The 24,025-nt window shown below is 42.4% G+C and overlaps 1 long non-coding RNA gene and 1 pseudogene across 1 annotated transcript; both read right to left on the minus strand.

Annotated features, from left to right (window-relative positions):
- Window positions 1-866: 866 nt before the first annotated feature.
- On the minus strand, window positions 867-23,503 carry LOC126235250 (uncharacterized). Its single transcript, XR_007544790.1, has 4 exons — window positions 23,409-23,503; window positions 22,994-23,088; window positions 1,419-1,491; window positions 867-1,319 (listed from the first exon to the last, which is right to left on the minus strand). It is a non-coding gene; the product is annotated as an uncharacterized LOC126235250 (long non-coding RNA).
- Window positions 8,145-8,262, minus strand: LOC126207934 (5S ribosomal RNA; annotated as a pseudogene).
- Window positions 23,504-24,025: the final 522 nt, after the last annotated feature.

The raw sequence follows: 24,025 nt of genomic DNA on the forward strand, positions 1-24,025 counted from the left end.
GTACTTGAGGAGTTTCAACGTACTTACAATCTGCAGCATTGTCCCCAGAACAGATTGTGGCCCCCTGGTTCTGAGTCGAGTGGGAGGCTTGAATAGAAACTGCGAACGTTCTGTGATAGATAGGTTTGGCTGTGACTTCCTGGACCTGAGCCATAGGATTGAGATCAGAGACTGCTACCCAGATAGCTGACTGTGTGTGGAGTGCACGCAAGAGTATTTTAGATTAGGCAACTCCATTCAGTCCAGATAGCTATCGCTGTTGGAGATGGAGAAGTATCACAATAAGAAATACCCCCAGCTGGCGACAGTTTAAAATCCTAGTTGTTAAACTGCCGAAGCATTCGCAACAAAGTGCCAGTTTGAAATATTCCTTACAAGCAGTGAAGCTCACATAATACTAGGTATAAAAGCAGCTAAAAAAAATTTACAGCAGCGATATTTTTTGGAATAATTTATGTGTATAACAAAATGATAGGCTAATGAGAAATGGAGGTGGTATTTTTGTCGAAATAGATAAGAAACTCAAATCAACCGAGATCGAAATTGAAGCTGCGTGTGAGATTGTTTGGACAAGACTCAGTATCAACGGTGGGCATACACTTATAATTGGACCATACTATCGACCACCAGACACACCCTGATGTTACTGAAAACTTTAGAGAAACCCACAGTTCACTTGTATGTAAGTTTCACAATCATATTGTTTGACAGTATGTAACACCATAGTAAGATATTATGTAATTTTTTTCTTTGTATTAATTATGCTCTGCGTAAAGTGTATTTTCTTTAATATGTGTTCTTTGACATGTTGTACTATGTTTCCTCTTCACTGACTAATTGCTTTGGTTGTATTCAAAAAGGGTTGATTTTGGTTAAATAATTTTGTATTTATTTGTTAATACGGGTAAATGCAATGTTGCTTAAACATGTTTACTTACTACTTTGTAACTGCTGATCCACACTTAGGGCTCTTGGTTCATTTTATGGTAAAAGATGCAGTGGTTCCCCTCTAAAACGGAAGTTATTTAGCTCGCGCAAATTGCGGTTGGTGCGAGTAAAAACGTGGCCATGAGATTCAGTCGGAGACTAGCTACCGTGCAGTTGGCAGCTAGCAATTGGAAAGTGCATTGTGCAGGTGCCGAGTGAGGCTTTTAGTGCTTGGAATTATTACGCCAAAGCCTCGCTTGGATGAATGGATTTAATACGATGCTCTGTAGCCTGAAAGTATTATAAAATCTGATGATCGCCGCCGTGAAGAAAATACCAGAACATTTCGATTCCAACGGCAAGTCCTTCTCGCCACAAATATTGTGCAATAACTGTAACAGAGAGGAGAAACCATAGTTTGTAAAGTAATGGATCAGCACATTTAGTATGTGCAAATACAAGGTAACTCATACCAAAATTTTTGTACCTACCTTGATTTTTTCCTTATCATAACACCTAACAGGATCCTCTCCTTTTGAACTACGATTTCCGAGTCTCCAGATTCTGAGAAATGATTATAAAAAAAAAAAAGAAGAAAGACAATTATTTGATTAAATTTGTTCAAAATTGACTGAAATAGGTTATCTAAAATTATTGTGGATTTTGGGGAAGTTGAGGGAGAAAGTAAGTGTAGCTTTTGTGAAAGCCTCCCAGTAATTGAACTAAACTCTTAAAATTACTTGCTTAACCTATGGTTTCAAAAGTAAACAACTGAGATGATAACAAACAAACATACCATGTTGAGGTCAGTTTAAAGTAACTGTTCTTAAGAATTGGTTTGAAAAGCAATACCTAGTGAATACATTGACTGTAGAATCTGTTGAAAATGCACACAAGGTGAGTCAATTTACAAAGAACTGTTTTCTTAAGTTGGTATTCATTATACTGTTCATGAAAGTGTGTTTAGTTTGCTTTACTATAGTAGTCAAGATTAGGGGGCCCCCATTGAAAGTTGTTCAGAATGCACAACGTTACTTTATTATCGAAAGTTCCAACTACTCTTGAAATTTATATTGAGTTTTGTGCACATTGTGTGTTAAAAGGTAGAATATCAGTTTATCAGCACCCAGTTACTGTTTTATTCTCACTGAAGGTAAGGTTACTATGAATGCCATTATCCATGAAAACAGTTACTTCTTTGCTTTTAGAGAATAGTGTGAATCTTACTGCATGTAAATTTTATTTAAATTTGTACTGTGTAGAAAATATCTAATGAAACAAGACTAGACCCATGCCCAAATTCCAGTTTAGCAGTGACTTGCATTTGTAGTGTTGATGAAGTTATTCAGTTTTGGTTCAAAATGGCTCTGAGCACTATGGGACTTAACAGCGATGGTCATCAGTCCCCCAGAACGTAGAACTACTTAAACCTAACTAACCTAAGGACATCACACAACACCCAGTCATCACGAGGCAGAGAAAATCCCTGACCCCGCCGGGAATCGAACCCGGGCGCGGGAAGCGAGAACGCTACCACACGACCACGAGCTGCGGACTATTCAGTTTTGCCGAAGTATTTAACATTGATGAGTGTAACAGTGTCTTTTGTGTTTTGAGGACAGGCATGTTTTACAATAACTGTGATATCCACTTCACCACTTTTTTGGTTGTGACTGGGTTCATCGCACTTTCATAGGAAAGAAGTACAGACTGAGTTTTTCCACTAAAACTGGTTACTTTTTCTTTAAAAGAAATGTTTCACATTTATATGCCAAATGAGGCGGGCTACCGTATTCTATTCCATTTGAATAAGTCTGAGTAGTTAAAACAGTTTCTAAACTAGATCTGTTACTTTCTGTGTGTTTTCTTAAATTTAATTTCATGTCCGATAAGCAAAATCCCTTTACGCATTCCATGGTCAAATCTACAAAAATCCTTACAGAGGGTAATATTATACTGCATCTAAATATCAAATTTGGTAATTGATAGCACACGTGTAGGCAGTTAGTGTTTTAAGTACAGTTTTTTTAGTGGTCGGTGTAGCAAAACATTCTCTGAAAACTACCTTGAACACTTAGTTCGAACCTCAGTCATGATTAAAATATACAGGATGGCGCAGATAAAAGTAGCTGACGTAAAAACACTCCTGGAAATGGAAAAAAGAACACATTGACACCGGTGTGTCAGACCCACCATACTTGCTCCGGACACTGCGAGAGGGCTGTACAAGCAATGATCACACGCACGGCACAGCGGACACACCAGGAACCGCGGTGTTGGCCGTCGAATGGCGCTAGCTGCGCAGCATTTGTGCACCGCCGCCGTCAGTGTCAGCCAGTTTGCCGTGGCATACGGAGCTCCATCGCAGTCTTTAACACTGGTAGCATGCCGCGACAGCGTGGACGTGAACCGTATGTGCAGTTGACGGACTTTGAGCGAGGGCGTATAGTGGGCATGCGGGAGGCCGGGTGGACGTACCGCCGAATTGCTCAACACGTGGGGCGTGAGGTCTCCACAGTACATCGATGTTGTCGCCAGTGGTCGGCGGAAGGTGCACGTGCCCGTCGACCTGGGACCGGACCGCAGCGACGCACGCATGCACGCCAAGACCGTAGGATCCTACGCAGTGCCGTAGGGGACCGCACCGCCACTTCCCAGCAAATTAGGGACACTGTTGCTCCTGGGGTATCGGCGAGGACCATTCGCAACCGTCTCCATGAAGCTGGACTACGGTCCCGCACACCGTTAGGCCGTCTTCCGCTCACGCCCCAACATCGTGCAGCCCGCCTCCAGTGGTGTCGCGACAGGCGTGAATGGAGGGACGAATGGAGACGTGTCGTCTTCAGCGATGAGAGTCGCTTCTGCCTTGGTGCCAATGATGGTCGTATGCGTGTTTGGCGCCGTGCAGGTGAGCGCCACAATCAGGACTGCATACGACCGAGGCACACAGGGCCAACACCCGGCATCATGGTGTGGGGAGCGATCTCCTACACTGGCCGTACACCACTGGTGATCGTCGAGGGGACACTGAATAGTGCACGGTACATCCAAACCGTCATCGAACCCATCGTTCTACCATTCCTAGACCGGCAAGGGAACTTGCTGTTCCAACAGGACAATGCACGTCCGCATGTATCCCGTGCCACCCAACGTGCTCTAGAAGGTGTAAGTCAACTACCCTGGCCAGCAAGATCTCCGGATCTGTCCCCCTTTGAGCATGTTTGGGACTGGATGAAGCGTCGTCTCACGCGGTCTGCATGTCCAGCACGAACGCTGGTCCAACTGAGGCGCCAGGTGGAAATGGCATGGCAAGCCGTTCCACAGGACTACATCCAGCATCTCTACGATCGTCTCCATGGGAGAATAGCAGCCTGCATTGCTGCGAAAGGTGGATATACACTGTACTAGTGCCGACATTGTGCATGCTATGTTGCCTGTGTCTATGTGCCTGTGGTTCTGTCAGTGTGATCATGTGATGTATCTGACCCCAGGAATGTGTCAATAAAGTTTCCCCTTCCTGGGACAATGAATTCACGGTGTTCTTATTTCAATTTCCAGGAGTGTATATATGACATGCAGTGAAATTACGGAAACGAAGAGCTGAAATAAATGTACTTACCATTTATTTACAACGAAAAATACAGTGACAAACATATTTATAGAAGACGTTGAAAGTGACCCCCTGTAACAGTTACACGCAGCTGCAAACGTCTAAGCATATTCAGATACACCCTGCGTAAAGTTCGGACATCGATGGCGGCAACTTGACGGCTGATGTCTTTCATTTCCTGTACTGTGTGTGGACTTGTTTTATAGCGTCCCCACAGGAAAAAAAATCATATGTTGTTAGATCCGGCAAACGTGGTGGCCATAAATGTTTGCTGATCGTTCGTTCATCTTGAAGACACCATGGACTCGTTCCATGGGTACCTTAGATGTGTAACATGTTGCTCCATCTTGCTGGAAGAAGCAGTATTGTCTTTCATATTCAGTGAGTTGAGCTCAAAATTATCAAAAATTTCTATATATGCAACCGTGTTGAGGATAGTGTCAAAAACATCGGTCCTGTGATCCGCGTTCCTGTTACACCGCACCAAACGCCGATTTTTTCATCACGGAATGGTTGCTGACACACAGTTTTGGAATTCTCCGTTGCCCAATACTGTACCTCGTATTCTGTGAATTCACGTAACCGGGAAGATGATGATGATGATGATGAGCGTTTGGCGTCATTGGCCGGGAGGCCCCTCGCGGGGCAGGTCCGGCCGCCATATCGCAGGTCTTATTACATTCGGCGCCACATTGGGCGACCTGCACGCCGGATGGGGATGAAATGATGATGAACACAACACAACACCCAGTCCCTGAGCGGAGAAAATCTCCGACCCAGCCGGGAATCGAACCCGGGCCCAGAGGTCGGCAATCCGACACGCTGACCACTCAGCTACTGGGGCGGACACCGGGAAGATGAAATCATGCTTCATCACTCAAAATGTAATCGGAAGGATCTACTAAACCATCCCTGATGTTATTCGAAAGCCACGTGAAGAAGTCTACAAGTTTCTGTCATGCTCCCGTAATTGCTGCACAACCATCACACTATGTGGCTTGAAATTAAGACTTTTCAGTGTTCACCGGCAACTCCACCTACATACATGCTTCTGTTTGGCCAGTTTACGTGGAGACGTCTTTAGGCTCTAAATAATTCTTCGGCGAACGTCTGCAATAAATTCTGAGGTGTGAGCTGAAGGAACTCTTTGTCGTTTTACATTTTGCACAGATTCGTAGGTGCGTCGACTTTTATACAGAATCTGTATTGCCCTCTTTGCTGGTAGTCCTCCATCCGGATACTTGAAACCGAAAATTTCGCGAATATCCTTAATCGAACCTGTTTTTACATATGCTTCCACAATTGCAATTCTTTCTTCTACCGAGAAAGTCATTTTGTAGACCGTAAAGAGAAGTATCCAACTTAACTGTTCATGTAAACTGAAATGCTGACAGAAGAATGCTAACAATCGATTATTGCCTATAACTGTCCATTGTTGTAGCTATTTATTTCAGAAGTCGAAATATAGCATTCACATTCGAAGCGGCTACTTTTAACTGCGCAACCCGGTGTTAGATCTAATGGCAACAAACAGGCCTGACCTCTTTGACGATGTTGATATCGAAACTGGTCTCAGTGATCATGGGGCACTTGTGGCAACATTGATTACGAAAGTAAAAAGGACAACTAAAACAAGTAGAAAGATTTATACGTTGATTAAACTAGACAAACAATCGGTAGTGTCATATCTCAAGGAGGAACTTGAAACTTTCAAAAAAATGGTTCAAATGGCTCTGAGCACTATGGGACTTAACTGCTGAGGTCATCAGGCCCCTAGAACTTAGAACTACTTAAACCTAACTAACCTAAGGACATCACACACATCCATGCTCGAGGCAGGATTCGAACCTGCGACCGTAGCGGTCGCGCGGTTCCAGACTGTAGCGCCTAGAACCGCTCGGCCACCTCAGCCGGCTTGAAACTTTCAGCTAGGGACACGAGCAGATAGAAGAACTAAAGATCAAGTTTAAAAGAATAATGGTCCATGCACTGAATAGGTATGTACTCAGGAGAACAGTTCATCATGGGACAGAACCTTCTATGATACGGAGTCACGCTAAAAATCTTCTAAAGAAACAGGGACTAATGCGTAACAGGTGTAAGAGAAAGCATAGGTTTGCAGCTAGAGAGAGTTTCAGATTCACGCGTCCCAATCAGTCGACTCTTACGTAACGGTGATTGCCGAGTAGTGACAGGGTCGTGAATCTCTAGGCAGAAGACTGACGTGTGTACCATCCGCACGCCTGCCTGTCCCTTACGTCTTTAACTCTTTCAGACCTCGATTTCTTTTGGAAGAAGGAAAAATTTTATTCGTGTGGTAATGCTCTTAGGTGGTTTTTTAATGATTTACATAAAATTGTAACCGTTTTCAAAACATATTTTGTACACTTGGCTTCATTTTATGGACTAAAATAACTAATTCCGAAATATAGCAATAAATAGCAAAATGATAGTCAATAATTACCACGCAAAATAACCATATCAATATTAAATTATACAATGGAATACAGCGAACCCGCCAGATGCGTGTATTGTGGTGGTCACGAGCTGCTGTGCAGTGCTACATTGACTTGCTGATATTTTTATAGTGATGCCCAAAAGTTGGCAGCACTTGAACGTGTTGAAAATGTTGAACATTCACATATGTGTACCTCAGTTTTCCACTGGGAAAAATGCTTCTGTTGCAGATAAGACACAGTGAAAGTTAGTGTACACAATTGTAGCCAGAGGGGCTGAAAGGGCTAAAACAGGTTTGAGGTATTGCATGCAGCTGACAGTAAATCAGAACCACAACTGGATGTCTGGCCTGTTTTTGTCTGTGGCCGAGATGTTACGCAGGTGATGGCGCCCCTCAGTATAATAACAGGCAGTTCAGGAAAGAAGGCCAGTTTCCACTCTGTCTGCCAGCTGTGAGGGGGGGGGGGGGGAGGGGGAGGAGGGGGGTGTCTCATTCGAGATGTGGAGGGGCCCTGCTGGTAGCTACTGAGAGCACGGGGTGCACCTGGGTGCACAGCGTGGCTCATGTGTGGTTCCTACAGGGGGCTGCCTGATTTGGTGGAAACAGCTGGTCTCGCCTATGGTGGCGAAGCAGAGCTATCGTTTTGTAGCCTCGTTACCAGAACCGATCGTGGTCCTGTGTTTCGGAGTGGAGTGAAAGGCCTAAACTAGAGATTCAAACGATTCTGCGAGTATACCGGACGCAGATTTCTCGACCTCCGCTATCGGATGAAGAATTGTAGGGCACTCCTTAATACGTCAGACATGCACTACACGAAGTAAGTGACTACTAGGGTACCTGTGGTTTGCATATGGTGGTTTTTCAGGACAGGGAAGTCCCTCTACATGTCTGATAAGGTGCCTTCTGAGTCCTGACAGGGCAGCATCAGTAATAGCAAATCGGAATAAGCACTCCGTCTTCAGTCCACGAGTGGCTCATCGGGACCATCCGACCCCTGTGTCATTCTCAACGGAGGATGCGGATGGGCGGGGCGTGTGGTCAGCACACCGCTCTCCCGGTCGTTATGATGGTTTTCTTTGACCGGAGCCGCTATTATTCGGTAGAGTAGCTCCTCAATTGGTATCACGAGGCTGAGTGCACCCCGAAAAATGGCAACAGCGCATGGCGGCACTGATGGTCACCCATCCAAGTGCCGGCCACACCCGACAGCTCTTAACTTCGGTGATCTGACGGGAACTGGTGTATCCACTGCGGTAAGGCCGTTGCCAAATCGCAATAAGAAAGTGTTATTATAGCTTTAGGTAGCTGCAGCTGCGGAGGCATCTACGGAAAGATTCCGGAATTAATCTCGCTTCTAACCGGTATCAAAGCCCACATAATACTTAGGCCAGAAAGCTGACTGAAGCCAGGTCAAAATTCTGATTTGATGCCTAAATGCCAATTTGAATGTATACCGCAACGATAGGTTGTCTTAAAAAATACGATAACATCTGGTGAAATTCGTACAGATTTCGATGCGAAATAGTTTGGGCGAAGACAAGTGTTAAACATGAATCAAACACGGTCATCGGATGCTCAGAATCACTAGCGGCGGAATAGTTCCTGGTCATGTTGCAGTATCAGGTCGAGGTTTCAACTTACCAGCTATACACTGGGAGACTCAAGTCACTACGACGGGTAACAACGACAGATAATCATTCAAAATCGTTCTAAGTACATTATCCGAAAATTTCCTTGAGCAGTTAATTAGAGAATCGACTCGCGGAGATAACATCTTAAACCTGCTGGTGGCAAACAGACCCGAACTTTTGGACTCAGCAGAGAACAGGGAATCAATGATCATAAGAACGTCACAGTACCATCGAATACGGCTATAAATAGAATACAAAAGAAAGCATGGACACTATCTGCCGTGGTTCGACGGCCATGTTAGCTTCACTGCAAATTTAAATGTAGCCAAAGCCTGAAACAAAAATTAAATGAAGCCAAAATTAACGTAAGGAGAGCCATGCTCTAAGCGTTCAACGAATTCGAATTAAAATTCTGTCTACGGACTTGACAGAAAACCGCAATAAGTTTCGGATTGTGTTAAATCAGTAATCGTATCGAAGTCATCTGTCCAGGCACTCCGTGAGCACAATGGGGCTGAAACGGAGGACGACATAGATAAGGACGAAATATTAAATGTCTTTTCCCAAAACTGTTTCACAGAGAGATCGCATTGTAGTTCCTCCTTTAAATCGTCGCACGAACGAGAGAATGGCTGATATTGAAGTAAGTGACCAAGGTATAGAAGAGCAACTGAAATCGTTCAAAAGAGCGAAGACCACTGGACATGACTGGATACCAGTGAGATTCTACATAGAGTATGCGAAAGAACTTTTCCTCTTCTAGCAGCGGTGTACCGTAGGTCTTTGGAGTAGCGAAGTGTTCCTGACCACTGAAGAAAATACAATCGTACGGAATGTTAGGCCAACTGTGTGATTGGACTAAAGAGTTTGTAGCAAACAGAAAACTGCATAACATTCTGAGTGAACAGAAGTGTTCACACGTAAAAGTAACTTCGCGCGTGTCCCAGGGGAGTGTTATAGAACCATTACTTTTCAAAATTTACGTATAAATAAACAACCAAATAGATAAGGTCGGGAGTTCCATGATGCTTTTCACGGATAATGCTGTTGTACAAAATCGTGGACCAAGGTACGTGATTTTTGGGCTTTATGTAGAATGTTCTTATTCATAGTATTGAAAGAATGCATTGAGCTACTTATTGGAGGCAGAGAAATATTAAAACAGAGAAATATTACTTGCAACAAATTTCATTAAGGAATAAATATACTGAGAAGCAGTGGTTAGAATACCCAGTTCCTTGGTTTCTTGAACATGTTTCTACATGATGTTCTTGGATGTACACCACAAATGAGTCTTATTACACGCTTTTGCACTTTAAAAAATTTGCTCGATTTGGCGAATTACCGCAGAATATGATCCCATATGGTATAGTAGAACGAAAGTAAGTAAAGTATGCAAGTTGTTTTAGATTTGTATCTGCTACATCTGACATCATTCGCACTGCAAATACATACATGTTTAGAAACACACGTTTTCAATAAATTGCCAACAACCATTAAATCTTAGTTTAAGATGAAGTACAGTTTAAACAGGGTTTGAAGGGTTTTTTGATAGGTAGGTCCTCTCACTCGGTAGATGATTATCTTAACAGGGACTGTTAGACCAGCTTCCGTAAAATGTTTGACAGATTTCAGTTTTAACAACACTTAGTCACAACAGATAAGATTAGATATTTTGTATGTGATAAGTTTATAAAAAGGCTTCAGTATGTTTCATTCTGAGAGTATATTAATTCTGTAATTATTAGCACTTCCAGTGTACTGTAATGTATTCACATATTTTGACAATCTCCCGATAAGTGATCAGGGAAATAAGTATCATATTCAAATGTTTTGTGCTTTTTATGCTATACTTTCTGACTTCCTCCACACCCACGAGAATCTTCTCATTTTTGGGTCTGTATACATGAATTGAGGTTGCAGTGTTTACTTTTATTGTTTCCTGTGTTTTTCGTTGCCTTCCAAACCTCAAACGCTTCGACATCTGAGCCACACTGTATCAACGATCTCGTCCCCGCACAACGCACGGCTACGTCACCGCGCTTATTGCCGGTGCAGCATGTCACCCGTTAAATTTCACCCACCGATAATTGCTCGTTGTTCACATTTCCTCCATCTTTCAATTAAAAATTCTAGCTAGAACAGCCGGAGACAGCTGTCTCGCGTACGTGAGTTTTGTGCGATTGTATCAATGCATGCGTAAGCTTTGCTTCCTTTGTGAAGAAGACTTTGGCCGAAAACGTATATGAACACTCTTTTCGTCGAGCATATCTGGTGCTCTGTGTGAGTGGGAATCTCTCCGCTTCACAGTATAGTTATGCCCCCATAAAGTTTTATTGTAAATAATCCACTACATTTCAGCGGGAACAATGATGTAGAGAATTACAACAGCAGAAGAGAAAACTGACATTCAATACGCCACACTAAGATTTAGCACAAACAGGGGTTCACAATGCGACAACCAAAAGTTCTGGTCACTTGTCCAATTATGTAAAAAGGCTGAAAAACAGCAAAGTAAAATTTGAACTAAACAGAAAACATTTCTTTTTGACAACTCCTCGTATCCTGCAGAAGACTGTCTATTACTGTAATGTGTGATGGGTAGGAATTACTGGATGGCATCTGTCTGTCTTTAATTAAAAAACAAAGAACTAATAAATGATCAGTATGAAGGCATATTTTAAAAAAACTGATGCTGATATAAAAATGACTCGTTCCATGTCATTATAATTTATCGTGCAAATGATACATGGAACATGAAACTACCAAACTAATTAACTACCGGCATATCGCAAAATTTGGTACAGACTTCTACTCTGCGCAAATCTCAAACTGAAATTCAGAAGTACGAGGGTTGTTTGAAAATTCTCGGAATCACCACGAGAGGTCAGCGCTAGCGCGAACAGTTGTTCACGTGATATGAATTGGGCTGCTGCCTGTAAAAATGTGCCGCGTCAGTGCTCTTGGAAGAGAGCTGTGGCGGTGACGTGGCTGTGTTGTTCCCGCGTAGTGATTTGTGAAGATGGAAAGAATCGTGATTCGACCAGTGATTAAGTACTTCGTAAAGAAAGGTGCGAAAGCAAAGGACATTCATGCCGTTTTCCAGAATACACCGGGGACTCTGCTCCTTCCTATTCAACTGTTGGCAAGTGGAAAAATGAATTTAAATTTTGCCGGCAGAGCTTGGATGATGATCCGCGCAGTGGTCGGCCAAGATGTGTTACTAGTCCAGAAATCATTGCAAAAGTGCACTAAATGGTCATGGAGGATCGCCGATTGAAAGTGTGTGAAAATGCTCACGCTTTCCAGATGTCATTTGAGAGGGTATATCACATTTTCACTGAAGAATTAGGAATGAAAAAAATTATCTGCGAGATGGGTGCCGCAACTCTTGACGCAGGATCGAAAACGCATGAGAATGGACACATCGGAACAATGTTTGGCCCGTTTTAGGAGAAACGAACAAGATTTTTTGCGCCGCTTTGTGACCACATATGAAACTTGGGTGCACTACTATACCCCAGAGATAAAACATCATTCAAAGCAGTGGAAACATGCTGATTCTTCACCATCAAAGAAAGCAAAGACAATTCCTTCGGCAGGAAAGGTCATGGCATCAGTGTTCTGGAATGCGAAGGGGATTGTGTTTGCAGATTATCTCCCCAATGGGCAAACAATTGCTGGAGAATACTATGCTAACCTCCTGGACAAATTGCAAACAAAAGAAACGCGAAAAAAGGCAGGGTTTAGTAAGAAAGGAAGTTATCTTCCATCAAGACAATGCGCGTCCGCACAAATGTGCCGTCTCCATGGAAAAATTACTCGTACTAAGGTATGAATTGTTGCCACACCCGCCTTATTCACCTGATATGGCTCCGTCAATCTTCCATCTCTTCTCAAAACTGAAAATTTTTCTTGGTGGTCGAAGATTCACTTCAAACGAAGAACTGATAGCCGGAGTTGACAACTATTCTGCAGGCCTAGAGGAAACTCATTTTCGAGATGGCTTCAAGGCTCTGGAACATCCTTGGACTAAGTGCATTAATCTACAAGGAGATTACATTGAAAAATGAAAAAAGTTTCAGTGATGAAGTATTTTTTTTCTATTCCGTTACGAGAACTTTTCAAACCATTATCGTAAAACGAAGCAGATGATCAAAGTAGATGCACATTCCAACTGTAATATGTTTGGTTGTTTCAGAAATCTGACGGCTACTGGCGAGAAATATTACACGAAAAAGAAGCAAACAGGCTACTGTTGGAAAGGTTACACAGGTTAGACTATCCTTACGAAAAAATGACTTACATTTACGTTAAAGCAAACTGTACAAGTATTTGAGACCATTCCGTTAATCACATTTATAGTACTGCATAGCGCTGGAACATATTTAAAAAGTTACATCTTTTTTTTACCCTGTAAGGTGCAATTATTGGTCCCACATTGAATGACGCATCATAGATAAGATTTCAAAGTGAGAAGGTGCTTAAAGTACAGTGAAAATAATACACCGACAATCTAATAAAACAAGAACTCTGTTCTGCATGGAGGTACCCCTCTATGAAATTAAACTGAAATTTGTGGTAAGATCTTATGGTCTTTAGGTCTTATGTGTCCAAACTGCTGAGGTCATCGGTCCCTAAGCCTACACACTACATAAACTAACTTAAAGTAACTTACGCTGTGGACACCACACACCCATGCCCGACGGAGGACTCGAACCTCCGACAGGGGGAGCCGCACGGACCGTGACAAGGCGCCCTAGACCGCGCAGCCTATGTAGTTCTGTTTCTTTGACATTTCAATAATCTACAGGGTGATTCAAAAAGAATACCACAAATTTAGGAATTTAAAACTCTGCAACGACAAAAGGCAGAGCTAAGCACTATCTGTCGGCGAATTAAGGGAGCTATAAAGTTTCATTTAGTTGTATATTTGTTCGCTTGAGGCGCTGTTGAATAGGCGTCAGCGTCAGTTGATGCTAAGATGGCGACCACTCAACAGAGTACGGCAGAAGTGAATCGACGACAGTTGTTCAGCGTGCATTTCGAACGAAGTATGGTGTTAAACCTCCTGATAGGTGGTGTATTAAACGTTGGTATAAACAGTTTACAGAGAATGGGTGTTTGTGCAAAGGGAAAAGTTCTGGACGGCCGAGAACGAGTGATGAAAATGTAGCACGCATCCAGCAAGCATTTGTTCGCAGCCCAGGAAAATCGACTCGCAGAGCTAGCAGAGAGCTGCAAATTCCACAATCAACTGTATGGAGAGTCCTACGAAAAAGGTTAGTTATGAAACCTTATCAACTACCCGAGGCGATGGATCGGTCGCCAGGCAGCCCGTGACAGAGCACTTCATCACTGGCCTCCAAGAAGCCCTGATCTTACCCCCTGCGATTTTTTCTTATGGGGGTATGTTAAGGATATGGTGTTTCGGCCACCTCTCCCAGCCACAATTGATGATTTGAAACGAGAAATAACAGCAGCTATCCAAACGGTTACGCCTGATATGCTACAGAGAGTGTGGAACGAGTTGGAGTATCGGGTTGATATTGCTCGTGTGTCTGGAGGGGGCCATATTGAACATCCCTGAACTTGTTTTTGAGTGAAAAAAAAACCTTTTTAAATACTCTTTGTAATGATGTATAACAGAAGGTTATATTATGTTTCTTTCATTAAATACACATTTTTAAAGTTGTGGTATTCATTTTGAATCACCCTGTATATATACGAAGACAGTAACTAGTTCTCGAAAGAACAGTTACTGTTGATGACTGTGCAGCTTTTCCCTGGAATAAATGATGACTAACTGACAACCTCAGCGGCCGACAGGTGTTGTTGTTATACCTCGATGTGGACAGCTGAAAATGTGTGCCCCGACCGGGACTCGAACCCGGGATCTCCTGCTTACATGGCAGACGCTCTATCCATCTGTGTCCTCGGTGGCTCAGATGGATAGAGCGTCTGCCATGTAAGCAGGAGATCCCGGGTTCGAGTCCTGGTCGGGGCACACTTTTTCAGCTGTCCACATCGAGATATAACAACACCTGTCGGCAGCTGAGGTTGTCAGTTAGTCATCATTTATTTCAATAATCGTTCATTTTGTTGACATGCACAAGACACTATAGCATACCTTGCGTGATCCCTCATTGCACACGTTTATGGACTAGCAAAGAACACTTTGGTACGTTTTTTTTTCTTCAGACGTGAACATTAAAAATAATTTGCATACGGGATGAAAGCTGAAATGTGCCGTACAAGAAGCAGTACCAGTAAGCAAATAAGCATTGGTTTCGGATTTCCAGCTTCATTTGCTGTAGATACAAATACAGTAAATGTGGAATTAAATGAATTAGCATGCTTTTCACACCACTTCCTTCTCTTCTTGGTTACTAGAAATATATCAACAAAAAACTTCCGTTAATGAAGGCAAATGTGTCATATTACTAGAGCAAAAACGCGTTTAAGAACAGAAAAACGTTCGAAATTTCCTTCCTGACTTTATGTTATTCATGTAAGCACTGTAATTACTAATGTTTAAAACAGTTGTTGCCTGCACACGACAAAAATAATGGACAAGAGACGATCGTAAACACTAGTCTGCTAATGTGTTGGGCTATTTAACATAGCGGCAGGCCCCGCCCCTGTGGCTTCTAAACAGCGTACAGCGTATGTCTATAGTGCCATATCACTTTTTTTCTACCTCCATAGCTAAGTTATAATACTAACCTTCTCAGTAATACTTTGATCATAAACTAACTAAATATTTTTCGTGTTTTTCTGTTTGTAATTTGTATTTTTTTCTCTTTTCAAATAAGCCCGTTACAATTATACCAGTGATTAATATAAATCTCTGACTATATGTGCATATCACTTGGCTTTAATTTCTTTCTATGTTATTACTATCTTTATCGGTATTTTGTCACTTATTCCAACGACCGTCACTGAAAGCGAGGTAGTTCGTAAATTCTAAAGCATTCTGAAAATGATCATCACAAGAAACTTATTATTCCTTTTTTTTCTTTCTTTCTTATTTCTTTTTGCCCTTTGTTTCATATTGTAATAGCGTTACTGAAATATTTATTTATTTGGGAAACTAAAATAACAAGTCGGGACCCTTGTTATTCCTTTTAAATATCCTTATCAAATGCGGTATATTTCTAAAAATAGTCAAATTCAACATATACAGATAATGTGTCGCTACGTACGAGTGGCCACGTTTCCCAAAACCTATTAGTCAGCTGGCCTATTAATCAAGTAGAAAAACAAAACTAAATACTAATTTGCCACCACTAGTTTGGCCCTGAGTGAAACAAGATTAATCAAAGCTGAGCCTCTTCAGGCTACTCTACAGTACTTTGCCCCAGCTATTTTGTAAGTTGGTACTAACGCTATTCATAGCATGTGTTAATGGTTCTTGTAGATACAATAATATTCGGATAACAGGTTTAGATCTTGTTCGCTAATGGATTGACAATGCTGTGTCACGAAGCAAAATAGTCAATTACTACTTATCTAGTCCCTGCGTACAAAATTCAGCGCAGTGAATAGCCTTTCGATCTCAGGGCTGCCATATACAACAATTACCAATAAATCGAAACACTTCCCCTACAAGAGTGTTCGCAACAGGATACTTGCTTTGAAAACTGAAACAGAATCAGAAATCCAGCCTACTCCACATAACTACCAGGCGAACTTTACACAAAACCACAGGCGGCCTATGATAAAACTGCTCTTCGTCAAAATTCCTTTTGAATTCAGCTGACGAAAACTGCACAAGATCTGACATGAATCAGTTCCCTTTTAATGAGTTTCCTCAAACATATTACACTACGGAAACGTAGTCAGACTTTACCAAATTCCAGATTTATGTTGACTGAACGTCGAATACCATGAGTAGTTAAACGTTCAGGTTGAATTTTCCGAAACAGTACTTTCACAACTCGGCTTCGTACAGAGCGACCTGCACTCACAGTCCCCCAAATAGTCGTCTCTGTGCACAACTGCGCTATTATTACAGCCATGCAGGACCGTTTTGAAACCATTAACATGAATAAATGAATAGCGTTAGGACACTTTTAACAATGTGCAGATTATTGAATTCGGCCGCCGCTAAGTGGAATAGCGGCCCGCTCAACGAGTTTAAGTTTCGTAGAGTGGCTGTACGTCCTTCATGTTTGAAGGAAAATGAGTGACAGGAACGAGGAAAGTCTTAGTCGATATACGGATAAACTTTACGACCTAGATAAAACTACAAGACGACTTAAAATATCATCGTCCACCCATAACACCTTGTTGCTCGCAAACTGAACGCAAGTCAATGCCAAATGAGCAGGTGCCACCTGAAGATTATGGAGTAAACTTCGAAATGCGTTGTGATTATCTATACAAACGGAATTTTTGTTTGTATGAAAATTTGTAAAAGCAGCAAAATTATTAAATTACTAACTTGCTACATGTACTGATGACATATTAAGAGTATGATTGACCAAATTGTCAAATGTTCTCTTTCTGAGTCCTGGTTGTGAAACTTTTTTTGTGGAAAATTAAAGACAGTTGAGATTGCCTTGGACAAAAGATGCCTCTGATCATTTGTGTCGCACACATATTTCACTTCAAAGTAATTTGAGCAGCTGTAACAGTCGTCGTTTTTTAGATTTTATTACGCACAGTTCTTTGAATATTCATAGAACTGTGACTGACGCCCGGACAACAGGGACTTACATGCAATGAGAATAGAAAATAGTGTATTGAGAATGACTAGCCACTAGCTGAAAGCTGGATTTGCGTAATAAAATCTAAAAAAGGACGACTGATTGCTGCCCTCTATAATTTATAAGCCACATAACTGTCGCTGAGTGCACCCACTTTCCGAATGGAAGGTAACCTGGTGGAGATGTAACAGGCTGACCCGTCTAATATTTGCTGCCCATCTCTGCGTTAGTTCCTGTCACTTTGATTTGTTTACTTGAACGCTGAACACAATTCAAGCATGTTTAATTTATATTTCGCCAAACAAACTGAAAGAAAAATTAAACGATTCACCAAATAAAGCAGTTTAGTTTGCACACACACAAACGATAGACTGGCACCTCTCAGTGTTCTGACCATCCTCAATCTGGCGCTCAAGTCAGTGTCGGTTGCCGGTTGCTGCAAGGAGCTGTGTGACTCTACGAAATGTAAACTCGATGGACCCGTCCAGCTGCCTGCGCTGCCTCTTAGCAGCCCGTGACGTGGTTGTAGGAGAATCCCCTCTGGTTCCACCAGACACGGTGGCTTCTCGCCTCCTCCCGAATCTTTCTCCCTCTACAATACAATACACATACAACACATATAACGTCATGGTGAACTAAGCTGTCACATTATAGCTTTTAGTTTAATACTTTGCTGTTGTTCTATCCATAATGAACTGAGGTGTCACATGACCCGTAACGTACTGAGCAATGTTACCGTGCCGCGTCACAGGGCCTTCTCCTGGCCTTAACTTATTATGGAAACACTCTTAAAAGTAGTTAACATTTACTTGCTCTGTCTACAAACAAAACACAAAAAATGTTTCTGTGGTTACCAAGGCAGGCTGCTTCTATTTCTGTTTTTAAAGGGCCAAGGGCTCTTCTTAAAGCTACCCTAACGTATATCTAACTTCATACTTCAGTTTTTTATTAGTCTTTAGCTAACTCTAACTGCGGTCCAGAGATCATACACATTTCCAATACGTATCTGTGCAGTTTGTTTTACTCTTACTAAAATCGCATAGAAAGGCAGTTCCAATACCTTAAGTTTCTTTCACTGTTTCTTTCTACACTACTGGCCATTAAAATTTTACACCAAGAAGAAATGCAGATGATAAACGGGTATTGATTGGACAAATATATCATACCAGAACTGACATGTGATTACATTTTGGGTGATCCTGAGAAATCAGTAACCAGAACAACAACATCTGGCCGTAATAACGGCCTTGATACGCCTGGGCATTGAGTCAAACAGAGCTTGGATGGCGTGTACAGCTACAGCTGCCCATGCAACTTCAACACGATACCACAGTTCATCAAGAGTAGTGACTGGCGTATTGTGACGAGCCAATTGCTCGGCCACCATTGACCAGACGTTTTCAGTTGGTGAGAGAAACGGAGAATGTGCTGGCCAGGACAGCAGTCGAACATTTTCTGTATCCAGAAAGGCCCGTACAAGACCTGCAACATGCGGTCATGCATTATCCTGCTGAAATGTAGGGTTTCGCAGCGATCGACTGAAGGGTAGGCCACGGGTCGTAACACATCTGAAATGTAACGTCCACTGTTCAAAGTGCCGTCAATGCGAACAATAGGTGACCGACACGTGTAACCAATGGCACCCCATACCATCACGCCGGGTGATACATCAGTATGGCGATGACGAATACACACTTCCAATGTGCGTTCACCGCGATGTCGCCAAACACGGATGCGACCGTCATGATGCTGTAAACAGGACCTGGATTCATCCGAAAAAATGACGGTTTGCTATTCGTGCACCCAGATTCGTCGTTGAGTACACCTTAGCAGGCGCTCCCGTCTGTGATGCAGCGTCAAGTGTAACCGCAGCCATGGTCTCCGAGCTGATTGTCCATGCTGCTGCAAACGTCGTCGAAATGTTCGTGCAGATGGTTGTTGTCTTGCAAACGTCCCCATCTGTTGACTCAGGGATCGAGACGTTTTTGCACGATCCGTTACAGCCATGCGGATAAGATGCCTGTCACCTCGACTCCTAGAGATACGAGGCCGTTGGGATCCAGCACAGCGTTCCGTATTACCCTCCTGAACCCACCGATTCCATATTCTGCTAACAGTCATTGGATCTCGACCAACGCGAGCAGCAATGACGCGATACGATAAATCGCAATCGCGATAGGCTACAATCCGACCTTTATCAAAGCCGGAAACGAGATGGTACTCATTTCTCCTCCTTACACGAGGCATCACAACAACGTTTCACCAGGCAACGCCGGTCAACTGGTGTTTGTGTATGAGAAATCGGTTGGAAACTTTCCTCATGTCAGCACGTTGTAGGTGTCGCCACCGGCGCCTACCTTGTGTGAATGCTCTGAATAGCTAATCATTTGCATATCACAGCATCTTCTTCCTGTCGGTTAAATTTCGCGTCTGTAGCACGTCATCTTCGTGGTGTAGCAATTTTAATGGCCAGTAGTGTATTATTGATTATTTACACCTGCCGTGTACTCCACATGAAAGTATACCTCTGGGTAGCAATTAATCTTCAGGATGTCCTGTTGTTTCCAAACGAACACTCCACCTAATATCGAATTGTTTCTAACGGCTTCCACAATAACTGAGTTATCGCCTTTCGTATCAGTGAGCCTCTGAACTTACCAACTATTTAACACATGAATTAAATAGTCAACACCAAAACGGTTTTTAAAGAGGATACTCTCTCTTAAGGAGGAATAGGAATGTAGCAGTGCGTCGCAATCCCATTGGATGTTATTATTCCTGCAAATCTAGGTATCAACTATAAAAACCTATCTTCAGTGCTAAAATACAAGGAAATTACAGAATCAGAACTGATTTACATAAAACAACAAATAAATCAATTTTGATTGTTTTCCATGGAGGGGGCTTGCACCACTTGTTTTGCGTGGGATTATCACAGAACAGGGCTACATTGATGTTTTAAGCACCTTCTTGCTTCCCAGTGATGGAGAGGAATTCGGGGATGGCGATTGCACCTTTCAACATTATCGAGCACCAGTTCATAACGCACGGCCTGTGGCGGAGTGGTTACACGACCATAACATCCCTGTAATGGACTGGCCTCCACAGAGTCTTGACCTGAATCCTATAGAACACCTTAGGGATGTTTTGAAACCCCGACTTCGCGCCAGGCCTCACCGACCGACATCGATACCTCTCGTCAATGCAGCACTCCGTGAAGAACGGGCTGCCATTACCCAAGAAACCTTCCAGCACCTAATTGAACGTATGCCTAAGGGTGGGCCAACACCATATTGAATTCCAGCATTACCGATGGAGGGCGCCACGAACTTGAAAGTCATTTTTGGCCAGGTGTCCGGATACTTTTGATCACATAGTGTATGTACAAAGAAGTTAACTGCGAAGAAGCCATGGGTAACAGAAGAAGTACTTCATTTGATCGATGAGAGATGAACGTAAAAAAATGTTCATGGAAATTCAGGGATAGAGATACAGAAGTCGCTAAGGAATAAAATAAATAGGAAGTGCAGGAAAGCTAAGACAAAATGGCTGTATGAAAAATGTGAAGAAATAGAAAAAGAAATTATTGTCCGTAGGACTGATTCAGCATCTAGGAAAGTCAAAACAACCTTCGGTGAAATTAAAAGCCTTGGTCAAATTGTTGGGACCGTTCCACTATGGCTGGACCGACATTACATTTGGTCTGCATACCGCCACAATTTCATGATGTATCTGTGTGCAGCTTAAACGTTTGCACGACAAGAATCGTACTGTCTCGCGACCTTCAACTTTTAAGGTACCTTCACGATGAAAACGAAGTCCAACAAAATCGGTTGACAACTGTTTTCAGCTAGAAGTTTGACTTAGTTTTCAACTGTTGTCAACAGTTGTTTGAAGTCTCGAGTCTGAACGACTAGTTGAGGGAAGTTTTATGTCGCCTTTGTAGTTTATGGTCTCTGAGCAAACACACGGCAGAGTTGTGTGACTTGCGCATGCGCATTTTCCGTGTCGTCTGCTGTGTTTCTTTCGACAATGGCAACTCACGAGTCGTGAACAGATCCAACAATTCAGCTTTTGTTAGAAATTGAAATGAGGAGACCTCTGTATGATTCTGCCTGATATCGTTGATTCTGCATATAAAGACAGATATAAAAGGAAAGACCTATTGAAAGAAGTTTGGAATAAAATTGGTGTACCGCTTGTGGAGTGTGAAAGGAAATGGACAAATATGAAAACACGGTATAATCGTGAGCATTGTAAAACGATTAAGACTAAAAGTGGATCTGGGACAACTGAGATCTATGCTCCGAAATGGATATTTTATTAGCATATGATGTATTTGGAAGGCGTGAACAAGCCAGGGAGAAAAATATTTACAATCGTAAGTAAAATGTCGTTAATTTGCATAACTCAAGCTGTAAGAGTTTTGGTCGGAAATTTTGTAATTACAACTGTATTTTCATGGGAAATTTATTTCTCTTGTCATATAATTTTGTCAACATCTGATACAAAATAGTTCACAGATTTATGATTTACATATTTAATAACTAAAGCTATAAGGGTTTTGTTCGGAAGTTTGTCTTTTCACTCGATATTTATTTATTCATATTTCTCTTGCCATTTCACTTTATCAACATCTGATACAAAGTAGACTGCAAATTTATCCCATATATTCTTTGTGGTTCTTCCTGCGTTGCCTCCCTTTCTCTGAAGACATTTATTTTGCGGAGGCATCCTCCAACTGCCATCCAAAACTCTGCCTGTTTCTGGATCTTCCACATCAAAACTGCCAGGTGGTGAGTAAACTGTGACAGTTTCTATATTTCTTCTAAGAAACGTGTGGAAAGAAACAGTTGCAGATGTCACTGACGTTGATTTCTCAGGACTTAAGTGCATAGTTGTGCTAAGACACCGAAAGACTGCTTACAATATTCCAAAAAAATTCTCCATAATTCTTCTAGCGCGATATATTCGGTAATTAAAATTTCTTTCCTTACTGTCTTTCTCTTACCATCCTGTGTACGGTTTCATCATGTGCTCTGAAAGAGCAACTCATTATCTCCCACCATAACAAATGGCAAATCTTCACAGTCGGAATCCATTTCCATTACTTTTCTGTAACAAAAAAATAAAAACGCCGAACGTGTGTTTACAAGAGTTTGAAATTTTTGTCAACTTTTTCAACAGTTATGTTTGCCACACTCACAACAGTTGCATGTTTGTCAGACTCACAACGGTTGTATGTTTTTGTTTATTGGAGCTGGTTTTCGCTGTGAAGGAGCACATTTCTAGTTGCCGCGCCAATTCCCTCGCACACTGAGATGCACCTGTTAACTGCACCAAAGCAGAACTGTCTCTGCAGAAAACCCATGGCATGTGCTCTCTTCTGACAAAGCGCCACTCTTGTTGCCCTAAGATATTACCATGGGACGACATGAGTAACTTACTTTAAGAAGTACCCTCGTAATTTTACCCAACTGTCCATGCTCGCTTAACGTCCACTCATAGTTTTTAGCCAACCATCCATGTTCCCGTAAGCAAAATCTGAACTAACTATTGGGTTCCATCTCAGATGTACAGTTACAAAAGATATGCAGCACATGGCGAGCACGATTTGTCCAAAAGGTATGGTATGGTATGTCGTAGCAGTACTTACCATTTCAGCATATAGTGGGCCCCACTGTGACACTAACATCGAGGAAGCGACAACCTACTGCGACTTAAGAGCTGCAACTCATGTTTCAGTATCCTCTGATGCAACACTGATGGGCCAGAAAGGAGCCCGAAGTGGCCGTGCGGTTAAAGGCGCTGCAGTCTGGAACCGCAAGACCGCTACGGTCGCAGGTTCGAATCCTGCCTCGGACATGGATGTTTGTGATGTCCTTAGGTTAGTTAGGTTTAACTTGTTCTAAGTTCTAGGGGACTAATGACCTCAGCAGTTGAGTCCCATAGTGCTCAGAGCCATTTGAACCATTTGAACCAGAAAGGAGCAGAAAGAAAATATCGACAACATAGGTTTGTAGAATAAGAATTTATCAGTATGGAAATAAGATCGTCATAAAACTACGTACGATGCAGGAAAGTAAACGTAGCAATTTTGTTGCAGCTCGCTTGCCAGAAACTGCGACGATAAAAGTAACACGAATTTCAGTGATTTCGTAATCCTGAAGGAAGTGTGAACACTACTGCGAAGCGTAAATAGCCAGTCGAGTGAACTGGAAGGTTACCAAACGTTGTAGATAGTAGTTCATCACACGAAGCAAAACGACGAACAGGAACGTGCGGCCACTGCGACGCCACAGCACGTGTCCGTCAGCCCGCTTTATCTGTAGACTTTCATTGCCAAATAACGGACACTCAAGCTTTCTGCACGTAACTAGTGCGCCGCAGTCAGCTTGCCTACCGAGAAACGGAGTTACGATAAGAGTTGGTATTATAAACACGCGTTGTGTTTACATGTCTTGAAATCCCTCCAGGCGGGACACCTGTGCAGTTTTCCCTTAAGCCAGGAATAGCTCATGGAAACGTGGCGGCACCAGCAAGAAAGTCATTGATAATCACCTAAAACGGAGGAGCCACCAGGCATCATAAATAAACATCCCCGTTACATAGACACAAAATGAGAATAAAAGTAGGTGAATGGACTGACATCCAAATTTCAGATCGATTCCGTATTTCTGGATATCCA

The sequence above is a fragment of the Schistocerca nitens genome, chromosome 1 (assembly GCF_023898315.1).
Source record: "Schistocerca nitens isolate TAMUIC-IGC-003100 chromosome 1, iqSchNite1.1, whole genome shotgun sequence".
In the NCBI taxonomy this organism is placed as follows: Eukaryota; Metazoa; Arthropoda; class Insecta; order Orthoptera; family Acrididae; genus Schistocerca; species Schistocerca nitens.